The sequence below is a fragment of the Balaenoptera musculus genome, chromosome 2, assembly GCF_009873245.2.
Source record: "Balaenoptera musculus isolate JJ_BM4_2016_0621 chromosome 2, mBalMus1.pri.v3, whole genome shotgun sequence".
NCBI classification, from domain to species: Eukaryota; Metazoa; Chordata; class Mammalia; order Artiodactyla; family Balaenopteridae; genus Balaenoptera; species Balaenoptera musculus.
The window spans coordinates 58,557,851-58,581,785 of record NC_045786.1 but is presented as its reverse complement, the minus strand read 5'-3'; the positions used below and the strand labels follow the sequence as shown (position 1 = coordinate 58,581,785).

The following is a 23,935-nucleotide window of genomic DNA, read 5'->3' as shown; positions in this document are numbered from 1 at the left end:
GTTCACTATTTATTGTCTGTTTCTACCTTGCTCCAGGAAGGCAAGGATTTTTATCTCTTTTGTTTATTTATTAAGTCCAAGCATCTAGAATAGCATCTGACATATAGTAGGTACTCAAAAAACACTTGTTAAATAAATGAATGAAAGAGCAAGTTTTCTAAGAAGGCAAGAGGGAAGAGGAGCCAGAACAGCCAACAATATGGTTCCTGCCCTCACAGTGCTTAGTCTAGTTGTGAAGTAGACTCCATTGGATTCCATAACTTCCTGCTTATTGTGGGAAGCAAAGGAGAGGGAAAGGTAAAGAGCTTGAGTTTCTCAGCTGTATGAAAAGTGATGGGGGAATATTCATGTGATAATTATGGTCTGCGTTGTTCAGAGCTCTAATTTAACATTGTTAAATTGTTAGGTCTTTGTACTTTGAGACTTTCAAGCCTGGCGCACAAGAGGAGCTGAATAAAGCTTTGCGGTAGAGAATAAACTGTGTTCAGTTTAGGGCTGCTGCTTTTCTGAAGCGCTTTCAGAGTCACAGATTTTTGAGGCGGACTTCTAGGTTCTTTATCTATGGGACAGACTGTGGTGATAAGGCAGGCAGGGGGAAGGGGCTGATTCCGAGAGACAGAGAGAACCGTGTGGCCAAAAGCGCGTGCAATCGCAGCCTAGTGGGGGGAACAGCCACCTACAAGCAGCAGCGCCCGGGCCACGAAGCGAGCCCACGCCCTGCCTCCCACTTCGGCGGCCCATCGGCGGGAACCGGGCTGCGCTTGCGCGCGGACTGCGGAGAGTGGAGCGGGGAGAGGCGCGGCCGCAGCTGGAAGTCACGTGGTGCAGCGGCCAGCCGCCCCGCCCCTCTGCAGCCGCCCCGCCCCCGCCCCGCCCCTTTCCCGGCGGGACGCTCGGAGCCGCGCCGAACTGCGCAGGGCGGTCAGGGGTGAGTGTCCGCGAGGGGCGCGCGTTGCACAGAGCTGGGCGGGCCTGGGCTGGGGTGCGGGCCGGCGGAATGCTTAGCGGGGGCCAAGGGGACAAAATGGCGGAGGGGTACGCCCTTTCACCCCCTCCCCTCACCTGGGAGTGGGAGCGGAGAAGGGCAGGGAACACTGCTGGGGGAGGGGAGCCGCGGCTACTCGGGAGGGCCCTGGGGTCCTCTGAGGAGGCCTGGGGGCGGGGGTGGGCAGGCTCTGGGCCTGCCCTGTGGACTCAGCTGGGGGTGTGAGCGACAGGGGACTGCGCGCACCCCGCGGGCCGAGAGGTGGACATGGGGGCTGCTTTACTCCCTAGAGGGGCGGCCCGGTCCAAGGCTTCTGGAATATCTAAACTGCGAAGGGCTAGCTGAGGAGCCGCCCTCCCAGCCTTTCATTTGACAGGTGATCGTCATCATCTCATTCTCAGCGGGGTTTACCACGCTTTCCCTGCACAGTGACTCGGGTGTTAGCTCTGCCCGGGAAGCAGGGCGGGAAAGGTCTCTCCATCTTACAAATGCATAAACTGAGGCCTGGAGGGGTAAAGAGTTTAACCAGGGCCTGGCACCTGGGTGTAGTAGAACCCAGACTTCTGCCTCTTTTAGTGCTCCCTTCCCAGCACCTTATTCCCGCCTTCCCTCCCCTACCAGTGAGGGACGGGATTGTTTGAAAGCAGGCAGAAAACTGGTCCTCCAAGCAGCACCTGCTGCTGTCAAGTGGCTCTCGCTGAGGTGGGGCCCGCCCGCCTGAGAGCAGCTTCCTGTCGTTGGTGAACTGTATTCCTCATTCTGTTTGTGCTAAGTTGTTCTAATATGAAAATAGCTGTTCAGTATAGTCATCTTACTGAATAGATAGTAGTTCCTTATGTGTATTATAGTTTGTTACAGTTTATATATTGATTTCACCAACATTAATTTCATCCTCATAAACAATCCGAGGTGGAAGGATGGGATAAGCGTTATGTCCATTTTACCAGTGGGGAAACTGAGGTCATTACTTGCTCCAGATCACCCATTGGTGAATGGTTCATCTGGAATTAAGTTTTCAGACCTAAGGTTGGTATTCTGACCAGTGTCCCTGTCTGGTTTATATTGATGCTCTGGCCCTTGTATTTTTTTTTTTTTTTTTTCCGTGTAACTATGACTTTTCCTAAAAATGTGGTGGTGCAGATTGATTTATGCTGCATATTGAAATGATCTGAATAATATCCACTAAGGAATTAATATTTTAATTAATCAAGTAATTTTTAATATGATTTGGAAAGGTGTCTTTGTGGGAGGAAGTGTGGTATGATGGCCTTGAAGGCAAACTGATCTGAGTTTGAATCCCAGCTCTCCTACTTGTCCTTGGACAGATTAATTTTTCTGAGTCTTGGTTTCCTCATCTATAAAATATAGATATTATTATCCACCTCATAAATTTGTTGATAGCAAGTAAATGAGGTGTCTGTAAAGCATTTAGAACTGCTCCTGGCCCATAGTAAGCACTCAGCAAATGTATGCTCCTTTCCTTCTTTCTCTCCACTCCATTGAGCTGCCATTCTTTATTCTGTAAAATTCTCTAAACCCTGGTGGTTTAGGTCAATCTACCTGGTGGATTATGCATGGAAGCATAATCAGTGTTGCTATATAAATGCAGTTATGAATAATTTGTTGATTGGTCTCCAAAGGATCTAGTGTTTTAAACATAGACTTCAAAAATATTTGTCCTTACAGCTTCATAGATATTTAAGCATCACTAAAATGTTGATTTGATATTGACTTTATTAATTCCTTCATTTAACCACTTTAATGTTTTAAAGATAAGATGAAGGGGCTTGAGATTTTGTCTTTTCTTTCACCTTCATACCCAACCACAACCCAACCTAGTTTAAAGGAGAAGTAAAAATTCTTTGGGAATCACATGGGAACATTCTTTAAAGACTTAGAAAGTGATGGTGGTGTTTAGTGGAAAGTTAAATAGAATTTTCTTTAATGGTGCAATCTAATATCCATTGTGAAATTGGCATTTCTGAAATTGTAGAAGTGAAAACGGCAAATGGCACGTATAACAAAATAAGTCACTAATAGAAATCTGTTTCCAGTTTTATGCTGGGATGGTAACCTTTTTCACAAATGTGTTTGGCTTTGGCAATAAGTCTTATGGAATATAAGCAAAAGATCTACAGTCCATTGGTGGAGACAACCTTAAAAAAATATTAGAAGGAAATGATTTATAGGCAGATTTTCCCCTCTGTGACATGAAACACTAAAGATTTCATGAAGCTTTGCTAAAATAATTACTACTTTTTAATGATAACTTCTTTTTTTAAAATGTATGTTTATTTATTTATTTATTTGTGGCTGCATTGGGTCTTCGTTGCTGCAGGTGGGCTTTCTCTAGTTGCAGTGAGCGGAGGCTACTCTTTGTTGCGGTGCGCTGGCTTCTCATTGAGATGGCTTCTCTTGTTGTGGAGCACGGGCTCTAGGTGCCCAGGCTTCAGTAGTTGTGGCGCGCGGGCTCAGTAGTTGTGGCTCATGGGCTCTAGAGTGCAGGCTCAGTAGTTGTGGCGCATGGGCTTAGTTGCTCCGCAGCATGTGGAATATTCCCGGACCAGGGCTGGAACCCGTGTCCCCTGCATTGGCAGGTGGATTCTTAACCACTGTGCCACCAGGGAAGTCCCATAACTTCTTAAAGTACTAAGTTTATTATATATTTTGAAAACGTGTGAAGTGGAGAGAATGGAAAAATTAATTGCTGTAACCAATTTATTTCAGCAATTACCTATGCATGGGCAGTCTTGTCCCATAAAAGCTATCACTCCCCATTGTTTTGAAGCAAATCTCAGACATCATATTTCATTTGTAAAGATTTCTGTATGTGTCAAGCCAGCTTTTAATATACTATTGGAAAGAGAAGTAATTTTGATATTTTCAAAGAGGCATGCCAGGTTCATGGGAGAAAATAAATGCCTTTTACTTGATGTATTCATGGTAGTAAATATAGGTGTGATCAGAATTGAAAACCTCATTAAACAACTTGGAATTATGAAATGTCTGTGTTGCTCTTCAAAATACTACTTATTTTACTGTAATACACTTACTTTCCATTAGGACACACGTGAAAAATTACTGATAGTTTTGGAGTATGCGGACATCAGCATTGTTTAAGTACCAGTCTCAGAAAGGTAAATACTAAGATTTTCTTATATTTCAGAAAAAGCAAAAACATGGGTGATAGATTTTATGAACATTGGAGAGGAACTGATTGAAATCCCGATTTTTCTAGAATTTATTGACAAACATGAGACAATTCATAGATGTACTGTCCTGACTTCAGTTAATTGGGCCTATAGTTTTTAGAATAGTGCTACTAGCAGGCTTCTCACTATTTTGGGCCTGCCATTTGATTCTTGCCTTTTCAGAACCTGGTGCCCGAACTCAGAGAAGAGAGAAGCCTTTCCTGGCACTTGAGCCAGTCTTCACATTTTTATCTCTAGCCCTCTCAGGTGTCTCTACATTCTGGGACTGCAGGGCAGGGTAGGACAAGTGAGACCTCAGTTCATCACAGGCAGCAGCTTGTTCAGAAATGTTGGGGCCAGTTAGTCCTAGTGTTCATTCCCTGTTTACTGACTTGTTTTGTTTTTTGTGCTCTATTTTCTGCGTGGCCATTGTTTTGCCATAGCCTGGGTTCTCAAATTTAATTTGAGTAGCACTGCCAATATATTGCCATATCCATTTTTTTATATTAGCTGATTTTTCATTTAGGTTAGTGTTATAAATTTTCTTTTAAAATTTAAGTAAAAATGTAGTTCTTTTTATAGAAAAATGTTTTGTAGATAATAGTATGGATGGTAGTTATGGCAAATATCATGAAACTAGTAACTGATTGAAATTTTGGAAATTGTAAGTTCTATTTTTAAAAAACAGCTTTATTGAGATATTTAACATACGATTAAATTCAATCATTAAAGTGTACACTTCAGTGGTTTTTAGTGTATTCATGGAATTGTGCAACCATCACCACAATCAATTTTAGAACATTTCAGTATCCCACTAAGAAGCCCCATAACTATTAGCATTCATTCCCTATTCTTGGCTTCCCTCCCCACTTTTCCATCCTACTCCCTACCTCTGCCCCGGGCAACTACTAATCTACTTTCTTTCTCTATGAATTTGCTTATTTTGGCAAATAGAATCATGCAGTATGTGGTTTTTTGTGTCTGACTTTTTCCATTTAATGTAACATTTACAAGGTTCATCCATGTTGTAGCATGTATCAGCACCTTATTCCTTTTTTTAAAATATAAGTTTCAGGTGTACAGCATTATAAGTTACCATCTGTATACACTATGAAGTGACCACCACCACAACTCTAGTTAGCATCTATCACCATGTAGTTGCCCCCTCCTTCGTCCACTTCCCCCCCTCCCCCCACCAATCCCCTACCCCTCTGGTAACTACTAATTTGTTCTCTGTATCTGTGAGTTTGTCGTTGTTTTATTTTGTTTGTTTGGGGTTTTTTTCATTCCACATATGAGTGAAATCATACAGTTTTTTCTCTTTCTCCTTCTAATGTATTTCACCTATCATAATACCTTCATGGTCAATCCATGTTGTTGAGAATGATAGGATTTCATTCTTTTCTGTTACTGAATAGTATTCCATTGTTTATGTATATCGCATCTTCTTTATCCACTCATCCATCAATGGAGACTTAGGTGGTTTCCTTACCTTGGCTATTGTGAATAATGCTGCAATGAACGTAGAGGTGCATGTATCTTTTTAAAATAGTGTTTTCTTGTTCTCCCAATAAATACCTGGAGGTGGAATAGCTGGGTTAAATGATAGTTTTATTCTTAATTTTTTGAGGAATCTCCATAGTGTTTTCCGTAGTGGCTGCACCAATTTACAGTCCCACCAATAGTGTATAAGAGTTCTCTTTTCTCGGCATCCTCTCCAACATTTGTTATTTCTTGCTTTTTTTGATAATGGCCATTCCAACAGGCATGAGGGGATATCTCATTATGGTTTTGATTTGCATTTCTCTGATAATTAGTGATGTTGGACATTTTTTTTCATGTGCCTGTTGGCTATCTGTATTTCTTTTCTGGAAAAATGTCTATTCAGATCCTCTGCCCATTTTTAAATTGAGTTTTTTCTGTTGTTGTTGAGTTGTATGAGTTCTTTATATGTTTTGGATATTAACCCCTTATCAGATATATCATTTGCAAATATCTTCTCCCATTTGGTAGGTTGCCTTTTTGTTTTATTGATGGTTTCCTTTGCTGTGCATAAACTTTTCAGTTTGATGTAGTCCCATTTGTTTATTTTTGCTTTTGTTTTCCTTGCCTTTGGAGTCAGATCCACAAAAACATCTAAAGACTGATCAGTGAGGTTACTGCCTATGTTTTCTTCTAAGAGTTTTATGGTTTCAGATCTTACATTCAAGCCTTTTATCTATTTTGAGTTAATTTTTGTGTATGGTGTAAGATGGTGGTCTAGTTTCATTTTTGTGTGTGTGACTGTCCAGTTTCCCAACCACCATTTATTGAAGAGACAATCCTTTGCTCCTTTGTTGTAAATTAATTGTCCATATATGAGTGGGTTTATTTCTGGACTGTGAATTCTGTTCCACTGATCTCTCTGTTTCTGTGGCAATACCACACTGTTTTGATTGCTGTAGCTTTGTAGTATAGTTTGAAATCAGGGAGCATGATACCTCTAGCTTTCTTCTTCTTTCTCAGGATTGTTTTGGCTATTCAGGATTGTTTGTGGTTCCATACAAATTTTGGAATTGTTTGTTTTAGTTCTGTAAATTTTGCCATTCGAATTTTGATAGGGATTGCATTGAATCTGTAGATCACATTGGGTCGTATGGACATTTTAACAATATTAATTCTTCCAATCCATGAGCATGGAGCATCCTTCCATTTATTTGTGCCTTCTTCATTTTCTTTCACCAGTGTCTTATATAGTTTTCAGTTTACAGGTCTTTCGTCTCCTTGGTTAAATTTATTCGTAGGTATTTTATTCTTTTTGATGCAGTTATAAATGGGAATGTTTTTTTAATTTCTCTTTCTGATAGTTTATTATTGTGTAGAAATACCACAGATTTCTGTGTATTGATTTTGTATCCTGCAACTTTACTGAATTCATTTATTGGTCTTAACAGTTTTTGGTGGAGTCTTCAGGGTTTTCTATGTATAGTATCATGCCATCTACAAATAGTGACAGTTTTACTTCTTCCTTTCCATTTTGGATGCCTTTTATTTCTTTTTCTTGCCTAATTGCTGTGGCTAGGATTTCCAATACCATGTTGAATAAGAGTGGTGAAGGTGGGCATTCTTGTCTTGTTCCTGTTCTTAGATGAAAAGTTTTAAACTTTTCACTGTTCAGTGTGTTAGCTGTAGGTTTGTTGTATGTAGCCTTTATTATGTTGAGGTATGTTTGCTCTGTACCCACTTTGTAGAGAGTTTTTATCATAAGGGGATGTTGACTTTTGTCAAATGCTTTTCTGCATCTATCAAAATGATCATGTGATATTTATCCTTCCTTTTGTTATTGTGATGTATCACATTTATTGATTTGTGAATTTTGAACCATCCTTGTGACCATGGAATAAATCCCACTTGATTGTGGTGTATTTGGTGTATGATCCTTTTATTGTATTGTTGGACACCGTTTGCTAATGTTTTGTTGAGGATTTTTTTATCTGTGTTTATCAAAGATATTGACCTGTAAATTTTTTTTTGTTTTTTTGGTCATGTCCTTGTCTGGTTTTAGTATCAAGGTAATGCTGGCTTCATAAAATGTGTTTAGGTTTTCCTCCTCCTCAGTTTTTTGGAAGAGTTTGAAAAGGATAGGTGTTAAATCTTCTTTGACTGTTTTGTAGAATTCACCAGTGGTGCCATTTGGCCATGGACTTTTGTTTGTTGGAAGGTTTTTTTATTTCTGTGTCAGACTCCTTACTAGAAATCTGTCTATTCAGATTTTCTATTTTTTCCTGATTGTCTTGGAAGATTATATATTTCTGGGAATTCATCCATTTCTTCTAGGTTGTCAAATTTGTTGGTGTATAATTATTTATAGTAGTCTCTTTTGATCCTTTGTATTTCTGAGGTATCAATTTTAACATCTCCTCTTTCATTTATGATTTAATTTGAGTCCTCCTCCTTTTTTTCTTGGTTAGTCTGGCTAAAAGTTTGTTGAATTTGTTTATCTTTTCAAAGAACCAGTACTTAGTTTCATTGATCTTTTCTGTTTTTATTGTTTTAATTTCTATTTTATTTGTCTCCTCCCTATCTTTATTATTTCCTTCTACTAATTTGGAACTTCATTTGTTCTTCTTTTTCTAGTTCATTTAGGTGTTAGGTTAGATTGTTTATTTGGGATTTTTCTTATTCCTTAAGGTAGGCTTGTATTGCTATGAACTTCCCTCTTAGAACTGCTTTTACTTCATCCCACTGAATTAGGTATATCACATTTCTGTTTTCATTTGTCTCTGGGTATTAAATTCTCCTTTGATTTCTTCAGTGACCCATTGGTTGTTAAGTAACATGTTGTTTTACTCTCCATGTTTCTGTGGTTTTTCCCATTTTTTCCCCTTGCAATTGATTTCTAGTTTCATACTATTTGGTTGCAGAAGATACTTGACATGATTTCAGTCTCCTTGACTTTATTGAGACTTGTTTTGTGACCTAACATGTGATCTGTCCTGGAGAGTGTTCCATGTGCACTTGAGAAGAATGTGTAATCAGTTGCTTTTGATGGAATGTACTCTATTTATCTATTAAATCTACTTAGTATAATTTGTTGTTTAAATCTGATGTTTCCATATTGATTTTCTGTCTGGATGATCTCTCCATTGATGTAAGTGGGGTGTTAAATTCCCCTACTATTATTGTATTGCTTTCCATTTCTCCCTTTAAGTCTGTTAATATTTGCCTTATATATTTTGGTTCTCCCCTGTTAGGTACATGTACATTTAGAAATGTTATACTGTCTTGCTGGATTGACCCCTTTATCCTTATATAATGTCTTTGTCTTTTAATACCATCTTTGTTTTAAAGTTTGTCTGTTATGATTATAATTATTCCAGCTTTCTTTTCATTTCTATTTACATGGAATATCTTTTTCCATCCTTTTACTTTCAGTCTGTGTGTGTTCTTTCTTCTGAAGTGAGTCTCTTGTAGACAGCATATAGATGGGTTTTTTTTTTTAAATCCCTTCAGCTACTCTGTGTCTTTTGTTTTGTGAATTTAGTCCATTTATGTTTAAAGTAATTATTGATGGGTACTTATTGCCATTTTGTTAACTGTTTACTGGATGTTATTGTAGTTCCTCTCTGTTGCTTATTTTCTTTCTCTCTTCCCTTGTGTGTTGGTGGTTTTCTTTAGAGTTATGTTTAGATTCCTTTCTCATTTTCTTTTGTGTATTTACTATAAGTTTTTTTGTTGTTGTTACTATGAAGTTCACATATAATATCCTACTTACTATGTAATTAGTACTATGTATTGGGTTGGTAGCAACTTAAATTTGAACAAATTCCAAAGGTTTATCTTTTTACTACCCCCAATATTTTATACTTTGATGACACATTTTACATCTTATTTTGTGTATCTCTTAACTAATTGCAGTTATAGTTGATTTTATTACTTTTTGTAAAAAAATTAATTAATTTATTTATTTATGGCTGTGTTGGGTCTTCGTTTCTGTGCGAGGGCTTTCTCTAGTTGTGGCAAGCAGGGGCCACTCTTTATCGCGGTGCGTGGGCCTCTCACTAAAGCGGCCTCTCTTGTTGCAGAGCACAGGCTCCGGACGCGCAGGCTCCGTAATTGTGGCTCACGGGCCCAGTTGCTCCGCGGCATGTGGGATCTTCCCAGACCAGGGCTCGAACCCGTGTCCCCTGCATTGGCAGGCAGATTCTCAACCACTGCGCCACCAGGGAAGCCCGATTTTATTACTTTTTGTCTTTTAATTTTCATGCTTGCTTTCTGAGTGATTGATCCACTACCTTTGTTATTTATTTACCTTTTCCAGTGTGATGTTTCCTTCCGTAAATTTTCTTATTAATTAGTGCCATTTCTTTTCAGCTTAAAGAAGTCCCTTTAATATTTCTTTTAGGGCCAGTATAGTGATGATGAGTTCCTTTAGCTTTTGCTTCTCTGGGAATCTCTTGATGTCTTACTGAATTCTAAAGGATAACCTTGCTGTGTAGAGCATTCTTGGTTGGAAGTTTTTTCTCTTTACTTTGAATATGTTATGCCATTCCCTTCTGGCCTGTGAAGTTTCTGCTGAAAAATCTGCTGATAGCCTTTTGGGGTTTCCCTTCTATGTAAAAAGTTGTTATTCTCTTGCTGCTTTTAGGATTTTCTCTTTACCTTTAACTTTCAGCATTTTAATCATAATGTGTCTTGTTATGTATCTCTTCCGATTCACCTTATTTGGAACTCTTGGGGCTTCCTGGACCTGGATGTCTGTTTCCTTCCCTAGATTAAGGAATTTCTGAGCCACTATTTAAATAATTTTTTTTGGCCCTTTCTCTGTCTCTTCTTCTTCTGGGACCCCTATAATGTGAATGCTATGCTGCTTGATGTTGTCCAAAAGGTCCCTTATCATATCTTCACTTTTTAAAATTCTTTCTTCATTTTGCTGCTATGTCTGGGTGAATTCCATTCTTTAGTCTTCCAGCTTGCTGATTGGTTCTACCTCATCAAGTCTGCTGTTGATACCCTGTAGTGTATTTTTCAGTTCAGTTATAATTTCTATTTGGTACTTTTCTTATGTCTTCTTTTTGTTGAAGGTCTCACTGTGTTTTTCCATTCTTCCAAGTTTGGTGAGCATTTTATTATTATTATTACTATTTTTGGCTGCATTGGGTCTTTGTTGCTGCACACGGGCTTTCTCTAGTGTGGCGAGCGGGGGCTACTCTTTGTTGCGGTGGCTCCTCTTGTTGCGGAGCATGGGCTCTAGGTGCGCAGGCTTCATTAGTTGTGGCACGTGGGCTCAGTGGTTGTGGCGCACAGGCTTAGTTGCTCCACGGCATGTGGGATCTTCCTGGACCAGGGCTTGAACCTATGCCACCTGCATTGGCAAGTGGATTCGTAACCACTGCACCACCAGGGAAGTCCCTGGTGAGCATTTTTATGACATTACTTTTAACTCTTTATCAAGTAGATTGTTTATCTCTCTATCATTTAGTTCTTTTCTTGAGGCTTTTTCCCTTGGTTTTTCAGTTGGAACATATTTCTCTGTTTCCTCATTTTGCCTAAGTCTCTGTGTTTGCTTCTATGTATTAGCTGTATCAGCTGTTTCCCAATCCTGAAGGAGTGGCCTTATTTAGATGTCCTGTGGGGCTCAAAAGTGTAATTCTGCCTGCCCACCAGAGCCAGGTGCTCAAGAGGTGTTCCTAGGTGGACTGCATGGGCCTTCTATTGTGGCAGGGCCACAGTGACTGTGGGGCACTGATGCGCAGGGCTATCACTCAGCTGGCTATGAGGCCTGGCTTAGGCACAGGGGTAGGCAGAGCTCTAAGTGGGGCATGGCCACTGGCACTAACAGGTTACATGGTGAATTTCAAATGCATGCCTGCCAGCGCTGGCATTAGCAAGGTAGCCTGACATCACAAAAATGGCTCCCACCAACACTTCCTAACTCACTTTGTGAGGCCAATATCACCTTGATACCAAACAAAGTAAATTACAGGCCAATATCTTTTTTTTTTTTTTTAATGTCTGAAACATTTATATTAACATATTTCCATACATATTTCCATACACATACAAATATAAGATTTTTAGAAATTTCATGTAATGTCTGAAACATTTATATTAACATATTTCCATACAAATAACCCAATGAAAGTTTAGTATTAGTTGTTTTGTTTGTTTTTTTATACTGCAGGTTCTTATTAGGCATCAATTTTATACACATCAGTGTATACATGTCAATCCCAATCGCCCAATTCAGCACACCACCATCCCCACCCCACCGCAGTTTTCCCCCCTTGGTGTCCATATGTCCATTCTCTACATCTGTGTCTCAACTTCTGCCCTGCAAACCGGCTCATCTGTACCATTTTTCTAGGTTCCACATACATGCATTAATATACGATATTTGTTTTTCTCTTTCTGACTTACTTCACTCTGTATGACAGTCTCTAGATCCATCCACGTCTCAACAAATGACTCAATTTCGTTCCTTTTTATAGCTGAGTAATATTCCATTGTATATATGTACCACATCTTCTTTATCCATTCGTCTGTTGATGGGCATTTAGGTTGCTTCCATGACCTGCCTATTGTAAATAGTGCTGCAATGAACATTCGGGTGCATGTGTCTTTTTGAATTACGCTTTTCTCTGGGTATATGCCCAGTAGTGGGATTGCTGGGTCATATGGTAATTCTATTTTTAGTTTTTTAAGGAACCTCCATATTGTTCTCCATAGTGGCTGTATCAATTTACATTCCCACCAACAGTGCAAGAGGGTTCCCTTTTCTCCACAGCCTCTCCAGCATTTGTTGTTTGTAGATTTTCTGATGATGCCCATTCTAACAAGAGTGAGGTGATACCTCATTGTAGTTTTGATTTGCATTTCTCTAATAATTAGTGATGTTGAGCATCTTTTCATGTGCTTCGGGGCCGTCTGTATGTCTTCTTTGGAGAAATGTCTATTTAGGTCTTCTGCCCATTTTTGGATTGGGGTGTTTGTTTCTTTAATATTGAGCTGAATGAGCTGTTTATATATTTTGGAGATTAATCCTTTGTCCGTTGATTCATTTGCAAATATTTTCTCCCATTCTGAGGGTTGTCTTTTCGTCTTGTTTATGGTTTCCTTTGCTGTGCAAAAGCTTTGAAGTTTCATTAGGTCCCACTTGTTTATTTTTGTTTTTATTTCCATTACTCTAGGAGGTGGATCAAAAAAGATCTTGCTGTGATTTATGTCAAAGAGTGTTCTTCCTATGTTTTCCTCTAAGAGTTTTATAGTGTCCAGTCTAACATTCAGGTCTCTAATCCATTTTGAGTTTATTTTTGTGTATGGTGTTAGGGAGTATTCTAATTTCATTCTTTTACATGTAGCTGTCCAGTTTTCCCAGCACCACTTATTGAAGAGACTGTGTTTTCTCCATTGTATATCCTTGCCTCCTTTGTCATAGATTAGCTGATCATAGGTGCGTGGGTTAATCTCTGGGCTTTCTATCTTGTTCCATTGATCTATGTTTCTGTTTTTGTGCCAGTACCATATTGTCTTGATTACTGTAGCTTTGTAGTATAGTCTGAAGTCAGGGAGTCTGATTCCTCCAGCTCCATTTTTTTCCCTCAAGACTGCTTTGGCTATTCGGGGTCTTTTGTGTCTCCATACAAATTTTAAGATGATTTGTTCTAGCTCCGTAAAAACTGCCATTGGTAATTTGATAGGGATTGCATTGAATCTGTAGATTGCTTTGGGTAGTATACTCATTTTCACAATGTTGATTCTTCCAATCCAAGAACATGGTATATCTCTCCATCTGTTGGTATCATCTTTAATTTCTTTCATCAGTGTCTTATAGTTTTCTGCATACAGGTCTTTTGTCTCCCTAGGTAGGTTTATTCCTAGGTATTTTATTCTTTTTGTTGCAATGGTAAATGGGAGTGTTTCCTTAATTTCTCTTTCAGATTTTTCATCATTAGTGTATAGGAATACAAGAGATTTCTGTGCATTAATTTTGTATCCTGCAACTTTACCATATTCATTGATTAGCTCTAGTAGTTTTCTGGTGGCAGTTTTAGGATTCTCTATGTATAGTATCATGTCATCCGCAAACAGTGACAGTTTTACTTCTTCTTTTCCAATTTGTATTCCTTTTATTTCTTTTTCTTCTCTGATTGCCGTGGCTAGGACTTCCAGAACTATGTTGAATAATAGTGGTGAGAGTGGACATCCTTGTCTCGTTCCTGATCTTAGAGGAAATGCTTTCAGTTTTTCACCATTGAGAATGATGTTTGCTGTGGGTTTGTCATATATGGCCTTTATTATGTTGAGGTAGGTTCCCTCTATGCCCACTTTCTGGAGAGTTTTTATCAGAAATGGGTGTTGAATTTTGTCAAAAGCTTTTTCTGCATCTATTGAGATGATCATATGGTTTTTATTCTTCAATTTGTTAATATGGTGTATCACATTGATTGATTTGCGTATATTGAAGAATCCTTGCATCCCTGGGATAAATCCCACTTGATCGTGGTGTATGATCCTTTTAATGTGTTGTTGGATTCTGTTTGCTAGTATTTTGTTGAGGATTTTTGCATCTATATTCATCAGTGATATTGGTCTGTAATTTTCTTTTTTTGTAGTGTCTTTGTCTGGTTTTGGTATCAGGGTGATGGTGGCCTCATAGAATGAGTTTGGGAGTGTTCCTTCCTCTGCAATTTTTTGGAAGAGTTTGAGAAGGATGGGTGTTAGCTCTTCTCTAAATGTTTGATAGAATTCATCTGTGAAGCCATCTGGTCCTGGACTTTTTTTTGTTGGAAGATTTTTATTCACAGTTTCAATTTCATTACTTGTGATTGGTCTGTTCATATTTTCTGTTTCTTCCTGGTTCAGTCTTGGAAGGTTATACCTTTCTAAGAATTTGTCCATTTCTTCCATGTTGTCCATTTTATTGGCATAGAGTTGCTTGTAGTAGTCTCTTAGGATGCTTTGTATTTCTGCGGTGTCTGTTGTAACTTCTCCTTTTTCATTTCTGATTTTATTGATTTGAGTCCTCTCCCTCTTTTTCTTGATGAGTCTGGCTAATGGCTTATCAATTTTGTTTATCTTCTCAAAGAACCAACTTTTAGTTTTATTGATCTTTGCTATTGTTTTCTTTGTTTCTATTTCATTTATTTCTGCTCTGATCTTTATGATTTCTTTCCTTCTGCTAACTTTGGGTTTTGTTTGTTCTTCTTTCTCTAGTTTCTTTAGGTGTAAGGTTAGATTGTTTACTTGAGATTTTTCTTGTTTCTTTAGGTAGGCTTGTATAGCTATAAACTTCCCTCTTAGAACTGCTTTTGCTGCATCCCATAGGTTTTGGGTTGTCGTGTTTTCATTGTCATTTGTCTCTAGGTATTTTTTGATTTCCTCTTTGATTTCTTCAGTGATCTCTTGGTTATTTAGTAACGTATTGTTTAGCCTCCATGTGTTTGTCCTTTTTACGTTTTTTTCCCTGTAATTCATTTCTAATCTCATAGCGTTGTGGTCAGAAAAGATGCTTGATATGATTTCAATTTTCTTAAATTTACTGAGGCTTGATTTGTGACCCAAGATGTGATCTATCCTGGAGAATGTTCCGTGCGCACTTGAGAAGAAGGTGTAATCTGCTGTTTTTGGATGGAATGTCCTATATATATCAATTAAATCTATCTGGTCTATTGTGTCATTTAAAGCTTCTGTTTCCTTGTTTATTTTCATTTTGGATGATCTGTCCATTGGTGTAAGTGAGGTGTTAAAGTCCCCCACTATTACTGTGTTACTGTCGATTTCCTCTTTTATAGCTGTTAGCAGTTGCCTTATGTATTGAGGTGCTCCTATGTTGGGTGCATATATATTTATAATTGTTATATCTTCTTCTTGGATTGATCCCTGGATCATTATGTAGTGTCCTTCCTTGTCTCTTGTAACATTCTTTATTTTAAAGTCTATTTTATCTGATATGAGTATAGCTACTCCAGCTTTCTTTTGATTTCCATTTGCATGGAATATCTTTTTCCATCCCCTCACTTTCAGTCTGTATGTGTCCCTAGGTCTAAAGTGGGTCTCTTGTAGACAGCATATATATGGGTCTTGTTTTTGTATCCATTCAGCCAGGCTATGTCTTTTGGTTGGGGCATTTAATCCATTCACGTTTAAGGTAATTATCGATATGTATGTTCCTATGACCATTTTCTTAATTGTTTTGGGTTTGTTTTTGTAGGTCCTTTTCTTCTCTTGTGTTTCCCACTTAGAGAAGTTCCTTTAGCATTTGTTGTAGAGCTGGTTTGGTGGTGCTGAATTCTCTTAGCTTTTGCTTGTCTGTAAAGCTTTTGATTTCTCCATCAAATCTAAATGAGATCCTTGCTGGGTAGAGTAATCTTGGTTGTAGGTTCTTCCCTTTCATCACTTTAAGTATATCATGCCACTCCCTTCTGGCTTGTAGAGTTTCTGCTGAGAAATCAGCTGTTAACCTTATGGGAGTTCCCTTGTATGTTATTTGTCATTTTTCCCTTGCTGCTTTCAATAATTTTTCTTTGTCTTTAATTTTTGCCACTTTGATTACTATGTGTCTCGGCATGTTTCTCCTTGGGTTTATTCTGTATGGGACTCTCTGTGCTTCCTGGACTTGGGTGGCTATTTCCTTTCCCATGTTAGGGAAGTTTTCGACTATAATCTCTTCAAATATTTTCTTGGGTCCTTTCTGTCTCTCTTCTCCTTCTGGGACCCCTATAATGCGAATGTTGTTGCGTTTAATGTTGTCCCAGAGGTCTCTTAGGCTGTCTTCATTTCTTTTCATTCTTTTTTCTTTAGTCTGTTCCGCAGCAGTGAATTCCACCATTCTGTCTTCCAGGTCACTTATCCGTTCTTCTGCCTCAGTTATTCTGCTATTGATTCCTTCTAGTGTAGTTTTCATTTCAGTTATTGTATTGGTCATCTCTGTTTGTTTGTTCTTTAATTCTTCTAGGTCTTTGTTAATCATTTCTTGCATCTTCTCAATCTTTGCCTCCATTCTTATTCCGAGGTCCTGGATCATCTTCACTATCATTATTCTGAATTCTTTTTCTGGAAGGTTGCCTATCTCCACTTCATTGAGTTGTTTTTCTGGGGTTTTTTCTTGTTCCTTCATCTAGTACATAGCCCTCTGCCTTTTCATCTTGTCTATCTTTCTGTAACTGTGGTTTTTGGTCCACAGGCTGCAGGATGGTAGTTTTTCTTGCTTCTGCTGTCTGCCCTCTGGTGGTTGAGGCTATCTCCAGGCCAATATCTTTGATGAACATTTCAATACAAGCAAAAATCTGCAACAAAGTATTGTTGAGTCAGCAAAAAGTATTCAGCAAACTGAATTCAACAGTACATTGAAAGGATCATTTACTGTAATCAAGTGGGATTTATTCAACATTTACAAATCAATAAATTTGATATACCACATAAGCAAAATGAAGGCCAAAAATCATATGATTATCTCAATAGATGCAGAAAAAACATTTGACAAGATTTAATGCTAATTTATAATAAAAACTCTCAACATAAGAGGGATGTACCTCAACATAATAAAGGCCATATATAAAACAAACCTTCAGATAACATCATACTTAATGGTGAAAAACTTAAAGCTATCTCTCTAAAATTGGGGTAAGACAAGGATGCCAACTCTTGCCACTCTTATTCAGCATAGTATTGGAAGTCCTAGCCAGAGCACTTAGACAAGAAAGAGAAGTAGAAGACACCCAAATTGGAAAGAAGTAAACTCACCACTATTTGCAGATGACATGATTTTATAAATAGAAAACTCTTTAAAGACTCCACCAAAAAACTATTAGAAATAATAAATACAGGGGAATTCTCTGGTGGTCCAGTTGTTAGGGCTCCATGCTTCCACTGTGGGGGTCACAGGTTTGATCCCTGGTTGGGGAACTAAGATTTTGCATGCTGCATGGCCAAAAAAAAAGAAAGAAAGAATAAATACAGTAAAGTTGCAGGGTACAAAATCAAAATACAAAAATTTGTTGTGTTTCTATGTGCTAGCAATGAGCTAGCAGGAAGAGAAATTAGGAAAAGAATCCTATTTAAATTACAACAGAAAGAATAAAATATGTAGGAATAAACTTAACTACGGATTTGAAAGACCTTTACACTCAAAAATGGAAGACATTGTTGAAAGAAATTGAAGAAGACATAAATAAATAGATATTCCATGCTTATGGATTGGAAGAAGTAATATTGTTAAAATGTCCATATTACCTAATGCAATCTACAGATTCAGTGCAATCCCTATCAACATTCCAAGGACAATTTTCAGAGAAATAGAGCCAAAAATTATAAAATTTACATAATATTAAAATTTACATGAAACCACAAGATACTGAATAGCCAAGGCAATCCTGAGAAAAAAGAACAAAGCTGGAGGTATCACACTCCCTAATTTCAAACTATATTACAAAGCTATAGTAAGCAAAACAGCATGGTATTGGCAGAAAAATAGATAAACTGGTCAGTGGAAGAGATTTGTGAGGCCAGAAATAAACCCACTCATATATGGAGAATTGATTTATGACAAAGGAGCATAGAACATACAATGAAGAAAGGATGACTTCTTCAACAAATGGTGCTAGGAAAACTTGACAGCCACGTGCAAAAAAATGAAACTCTAGCTCACACCATACACAAAAATCACTAGCTCACACCATACACAAAAATCACCTCAAAATGGATTAATGATTTGAATGTAAGACCTGAAACCATAAAACTCCAGAAGAAAACATAGGCAGTATGCTCTTTGACATTGGTCTTAGCAATGTCTTTCTAGATTTGTCTCTTCAGGCAAGGGAAACAAAAGCAAAAATAAACAAATGGGACTACATCAAACTAAAAATATTATGTGCAGGAAAGGAAACAGCAAAACAAAGACAACCTACTGAGGGGGAGAAGATACTTGTGAATGATGTATCTGATAAGGGGTTAGTGTCCAAAATATATAAAGAGCTCATACAACTTAATAACAAAAAGCAACAACCTGATTAAAAAATGGGCAGAGGATCTGAATAGACATTTTTCCAGTGAAGACATACAGAGGGCAATAGGCACATGAAGAGATGTTCAACATCATTAATAGGGAGGTGCAAATCTAAACTATAACGAGATACCCCTCATGCCTGTTAGAATGACTATTTAGAAAGCCAAGAAATAACAAATGTTGGTGAGGATGTGGAAAAAAGGGAACCCTTATGCATTGTTGGTGGGACTGTAAATTGGTGCAGCCACTGTGGAAGATGTTATGGAGATTCTTCAAAAAATTAGGAATAGATCTACCATATGATCCAGCTATCCCACTTTTTAAAAATTTTTATTTATTTATTTATTTATTGGCTGCATTGGGTCTTTGTTGCTGCACACAGGCTTTCTGTAGTTGTGGTGAGCGGGGGCTCCTTTTTCATTGCAGTGCACGGGCTTCTCATTGCGGTAGCTTCTCTTGTAGTGGAGCACAGGCTGTAGGCGTGTGGGCTTCAGTAGTTGTAGCACATGGGCTCAGTAGTTGTGGATTGTGGGCTCTAGAGTGCAGGCTCAGTAGTTGTGGTGCACGGGCTTAGTTGCTCCACGGCATGTGGGATCTTCCTGGACCAGGGCTCGAACCCATGCCCCCTGCATTGGCAGGTGGGTTCTTAACCACTGTGCCACCAGGGAAGTCCCCCCAGCATTATTTATAATCACTAAGACATGGAAACAACCTAAGTGTCCATCAAACAGATGAATGGATAAAGAAGATGTGATACTTACATATATGGATATGGATATGTATTTGTATACACACACACACAATGGAATACTACTCAGCCATAAAAAGATGAAATCTTGCCATTTACAACCACATGGATGGAACTTGAGTGTATTATGCTAAGTGAAATAAGTCACATGGAGAAAGACAAATAACTGTAAGATTTCACTTATGTGGAATATAAAAACAAACAAAAAATAAGTAAACAAACCAAGTCAAAAGAAACATGTGGATAAAGAGAACAGAATAGTGGTTACCAGAGGGGAAGGGACAGAAAGGAGTAGGGTGAAATGTGTAAAGGAGATTAACTGTGTGTTGACACATGGAATCTAAATTTTTAGTGGTGAGCACACTGTAGGGAATACAAAAGTAGAAATACAATGTTGTATACACAAAACTATATAATGTTATAAACCAGGTTACCTCAAAAAATAAATCTTAAAAAAAAGTCTCCTGCCAGTGTCTCAATCCCTGGGGAATGTTCTAATTGGATTCTGCCTCTCTGGCAGATGCTTCAAGATAGTAAGTGGGTCCTTATTACTTAGGGTCCATGCTTTTTAATCAGGTGTTTTAATGCTGATTCTTGGGTTAAGTCTACCTGTGAGCCCTTTAAGAGTGGTTTGTCCATTCTCTGAAGTTCTGTAGGTTTCCTGGGCATATTTTCTATTGGTATTTGAAGACAGTTTGGGGGCTCGTCTCTCCTGTGCAGCGTCTAGGGGTTGGAGTGCTTGATGTGGAGCTCAAATCCCTCACTTTTCAGGGCAAAGATCCATACCTTTGTGGTCCCTCCCGATTGTGAATTGACACAGCTGGTTGGTGGGTTTTCCTTGGTGAAACTATCTCTGCCTCTCTGATCCTCTGCCTCTCCTATCTGTCTTGATGTTGTCCTTTTACCTTTTGTTGTGGAGGTTCTGTTTACCCAGTTTTCATGTCCCTTTCCAAGGAAGTTATTCCATATGTAGTTTTAGATTTGTTGTGTCTGTAGGAGGAGGTGAGTTCAGGATCTTCCCGCAGCACCATGTGAACCCTCCCAAACCTTTTTTCTTTTTTTTTAAATAAAATTTTTTTCTTAGAGCAGTTTTAGAATTGCAGCAAAATTATGAGGCACATATAGAGACTTCCCATGTACTCCCCGTTTCCACTTATGCATAGCCTCCCCATTATCAACATCCCCAGCCAGAGTGGTACATTGGTTACAATTGATGAACGTACATTGACGAATTATTGTCACCCAAAGTCCATCGTTTACATTACTGTTTAGTCTTGGTGTTGTACATTTCATGGGTTAGGACAAATGTATAATGACATGTATCCACCATTATAGTATCATACAGAGTACTTTCACTGACATAAAAATTCTCTGTGCTCTGCCTATTCATTCCTCCTTTCCCTTGAATACCTGGCAACCATTGATGTTTTTCCTGTCTTGGTAATTTTGACTTTTCCAGGAACTTCATTTCTTTTATGGCTGTACCACATTTTATTTATTCACTCATAAGTTGATAGTCATTTGGCTTGTTTCACTTTTTGAATTCTATGGACAATGCTGCTATGAATATCTGTGTGTAAGCTTTTTTTTGTGGGGCTATATTTTCATTTCTCTTGGGTATGTTTCTAGGAGTGGAATTGCTGGGTTATACTGTAACTCTGTATTTAACCTTTTTAGGAGCTGCCAGAATGTTTACAAAACCAGCTGCACTATATTGCATTCACAATCCACAGTGTCCGGTGGTTCCAGTTTTTTCACATCCTCTGTAACAGTGGTTTTGTCTGTCTTTTGGATTATAGTCATCCTGGTAGTTGTGAAGAGGTATCTCATTGTAGTTGTGAGGTTGTGATTTGTATTTCACTAATGACTAATGATGTTTAACATCTTTTGATGTTCTTATTAGCCATTTATGTATCTTTTTGGGAGAAATGAGAACATGGCCTTTTTAACCTGATGTAATGGTGACATTTAACCTGATGTGGGCTCTTGGTGTCACTCCTGTGCTTGCTCACTCTATTGGTTTTTTTATTCACGTGGATTGCTCCCCAGAAATCCGTTGTATTTAAATACTCTACTGTGACACACACATCCCTTATTTATGTTTATTAATCTACACATTATAGTTTACCCAAGTAAGTTAAATTAGGTCCCATTTGCTTATTTTTCCTTTTGTTTCCTTTGCCTTAGGAGGCAGATCCAAAAAAATATTGCTACAGTTTATATCAAAGAGTATTCTGCCTGCGTTTTCTTGTAGGAGTTTTATGGTTTCCAGTCTTACACTTAGGTCTTTAATCCATTTTGAGTTTATTTTTATATTTCAAGTGAGAAAATGGTCTAATTTCATTCTTTTACATGTAGCCATCCAGTTTTCCCAGCAGCAGTTATTGAAGAGACTGGCTTTCTTCTATTATATATTCCTGTCTCCTTTGTTGTAGATTAATTGACTGTAAGTGCATGGGTTTATTTCTGGGCTCCCTATTCTGTTCCACTGATATATGTATGTGTCTGTTTTTGTGTCAGTGGCATATTGTTTTGATTTCTGTAACTTTGTAGTGTAGTCTAAAGTCAGGGAGTGTGAGTTCAGATTTGTTCTTTTTTCTAAAGATTGCCTTGGCTATTCAGTTTCTTTTGTGATTCCAAATGATTTTTAGTTGTAGTTTTGTGCAAAAATGTCATGGGTATTTTGATAGAGATTGCATTAAATATGTAGATTGCTTTGGGTGATATGGGCATATTAACAATATTAATTCTTCCAATCCATAAACATGGGTCATCTTTCCATCTCTCTGTATCATCTTCAGTTTCCTTCATCAGTATTTTATAGTTTTCAGAGAATAGGTCTTTCACCTCCTGGGTTAAGTTTATTCCTAGATATTTTATTCTTTTTGATGTGATTTTAAATGGTTTTTTTTTCTTTCTCTGATAATTTATTATTAGTGTGTAGAACAGCAACATATTTCTGTATATTAGCCTTGTATCCTGAATCTTTACTGAATTCACTTCTTAGTTCTAATAGTTTTTTGGTTGGGACTTCAGGGTTTCTATATATAGCATCATGTCATTTGCAAATAGGGACAGTTTTACTTCTTTTCTTCCAATCTGGATGCGTTTCATTTCTTTTTTTTGTCCAGTTGCTGTGGCTAGGATTTACAATACTTTGTTAAATAGAAGTGGTGAAGGTGGGAATCCTTGTTCCTGATTTTAGAGGAAAAACTTTCAACTTTTCATCGAGTATGGTCTTAGCTGTGGATTTGTCATAAATAGCCTTTATTATGTTTAGATATGTTCCTTCTAAACCAGCTTTGATGAAAGTTTTTGTCATGAATGGATGTTGAATTTTGTCAGATACTTTTTCTGCATTTATGATTGTGATTTTTATTCTTCTTTTTGTTAATGTTGCATATTATGTTGGTTTGCAGATATCGAACTGTCCTTGTATCCTTGGAATAAATCTTGCTTGATCATGTGTATGATTCTTTTTATATATGGTTGAAGTCAGTTTGCTAATATTTTGTTGAGCATTTTTGCATCTATATTCATCAGAGATATTGGCCCATAATTTTCTTTTTTTGGAGTATCTATGTCTCTTTTTGTTATCAGCAAAATGATGGCACTGTAGGATGAATTTGGGAGTGTTTCCTCCTCTTCAACTTTTTGGAATAGTTTGAGGATAGGTATTAGCCCTTCTTCATATGTTTTGTAGAATTTCCCTATGAAGCTGTGAGTCCCTGAACTTTTGTTTGCTGTCAGTTTTTTAAATTATTAATTCAGTTTCACTGCTAGTTATCAGTCTGTTCAGATTATCCGTTTCTTGTTGATTCCATCTTGGAAGTTTGTATGTTTCTAGAAATTTATCCATTTCTTCTGTATTGTCCAATTTGTTACCATATAACTGCTTGTAGTATTCTCTTATGATTTTTTGTATCTCTGTGATATTAGATGTAATTTCTCCTGTTTAATTTCTTATTTTGTTATTTGGGTCTGCTCTCTTTTTTTCTTGATGAGCCTGGCTAAAGGCTTTAAATTTTGTTTGTCATTTCAGAAAACCAGGTCTTGGTTTCATTGATCTTTTTTATTGTTTTTTTGGTCTCCGTTTTATTTGTTTCCTTTCTGATCTTTATTATTTCCTTTCTTCTGCTCACTTTTGGCTTTTTTGTTCTTCTTTTTCTAATTCCTATAGATGGTAGGTTAGGATTTTTATTTGAGATTTTTCTTGTTCCCTGACATAGGTCTGTATTGCTATAAACTTCCCTCTTAGGTCTGCTTTTGCTGCATCCCATAGACTTTGGAGAGTTGTGTTTTTATTTTCATCTATCTGAAGGTAATTTTTGATTTCCTCTTTGATTTTTTCATTAATCAATTTTTTTTTAATAGTCTGTTGTTTGGTCCCCTTGTGTTTTTTTCTCATTTTTCTTCCTGTAATTGATTCTAGTTTCGTACTATTAAGGTTGGAAAATTGCTTGATACAAATTTTCTTAAATTTTTTAAAATAAATTTTATTTATTTTTGGCTGCATTGGGTCTTCA

At 37.7% G+C, this 23,935-nt stretch overlaps 1 protein-coding gene across 3 annotated transcripts in view; it reads left to right on the top strand.

Moving 5' to 3' along the window:
* The first annotated feature begins 885 nt into the window (after positions 1-885).
* Positions 886-23,935, top strand: part of SCAPER (S-phase cyclin A associated protein in the ER) — a 475,492-nt gene continuing 452,442 nt past the window's right edge. For all 3 annotated transcript variants that reach the window (XM_036843858.1, XM_036843856.1, XM_036843857.1), the window contains exon 1: positions 886-928. The gene's annotated coding sequence lies outside the window, so the exon portion shown is untranslated. The remainder of the gene's footprint in view (positions 929-23,935) is intronic.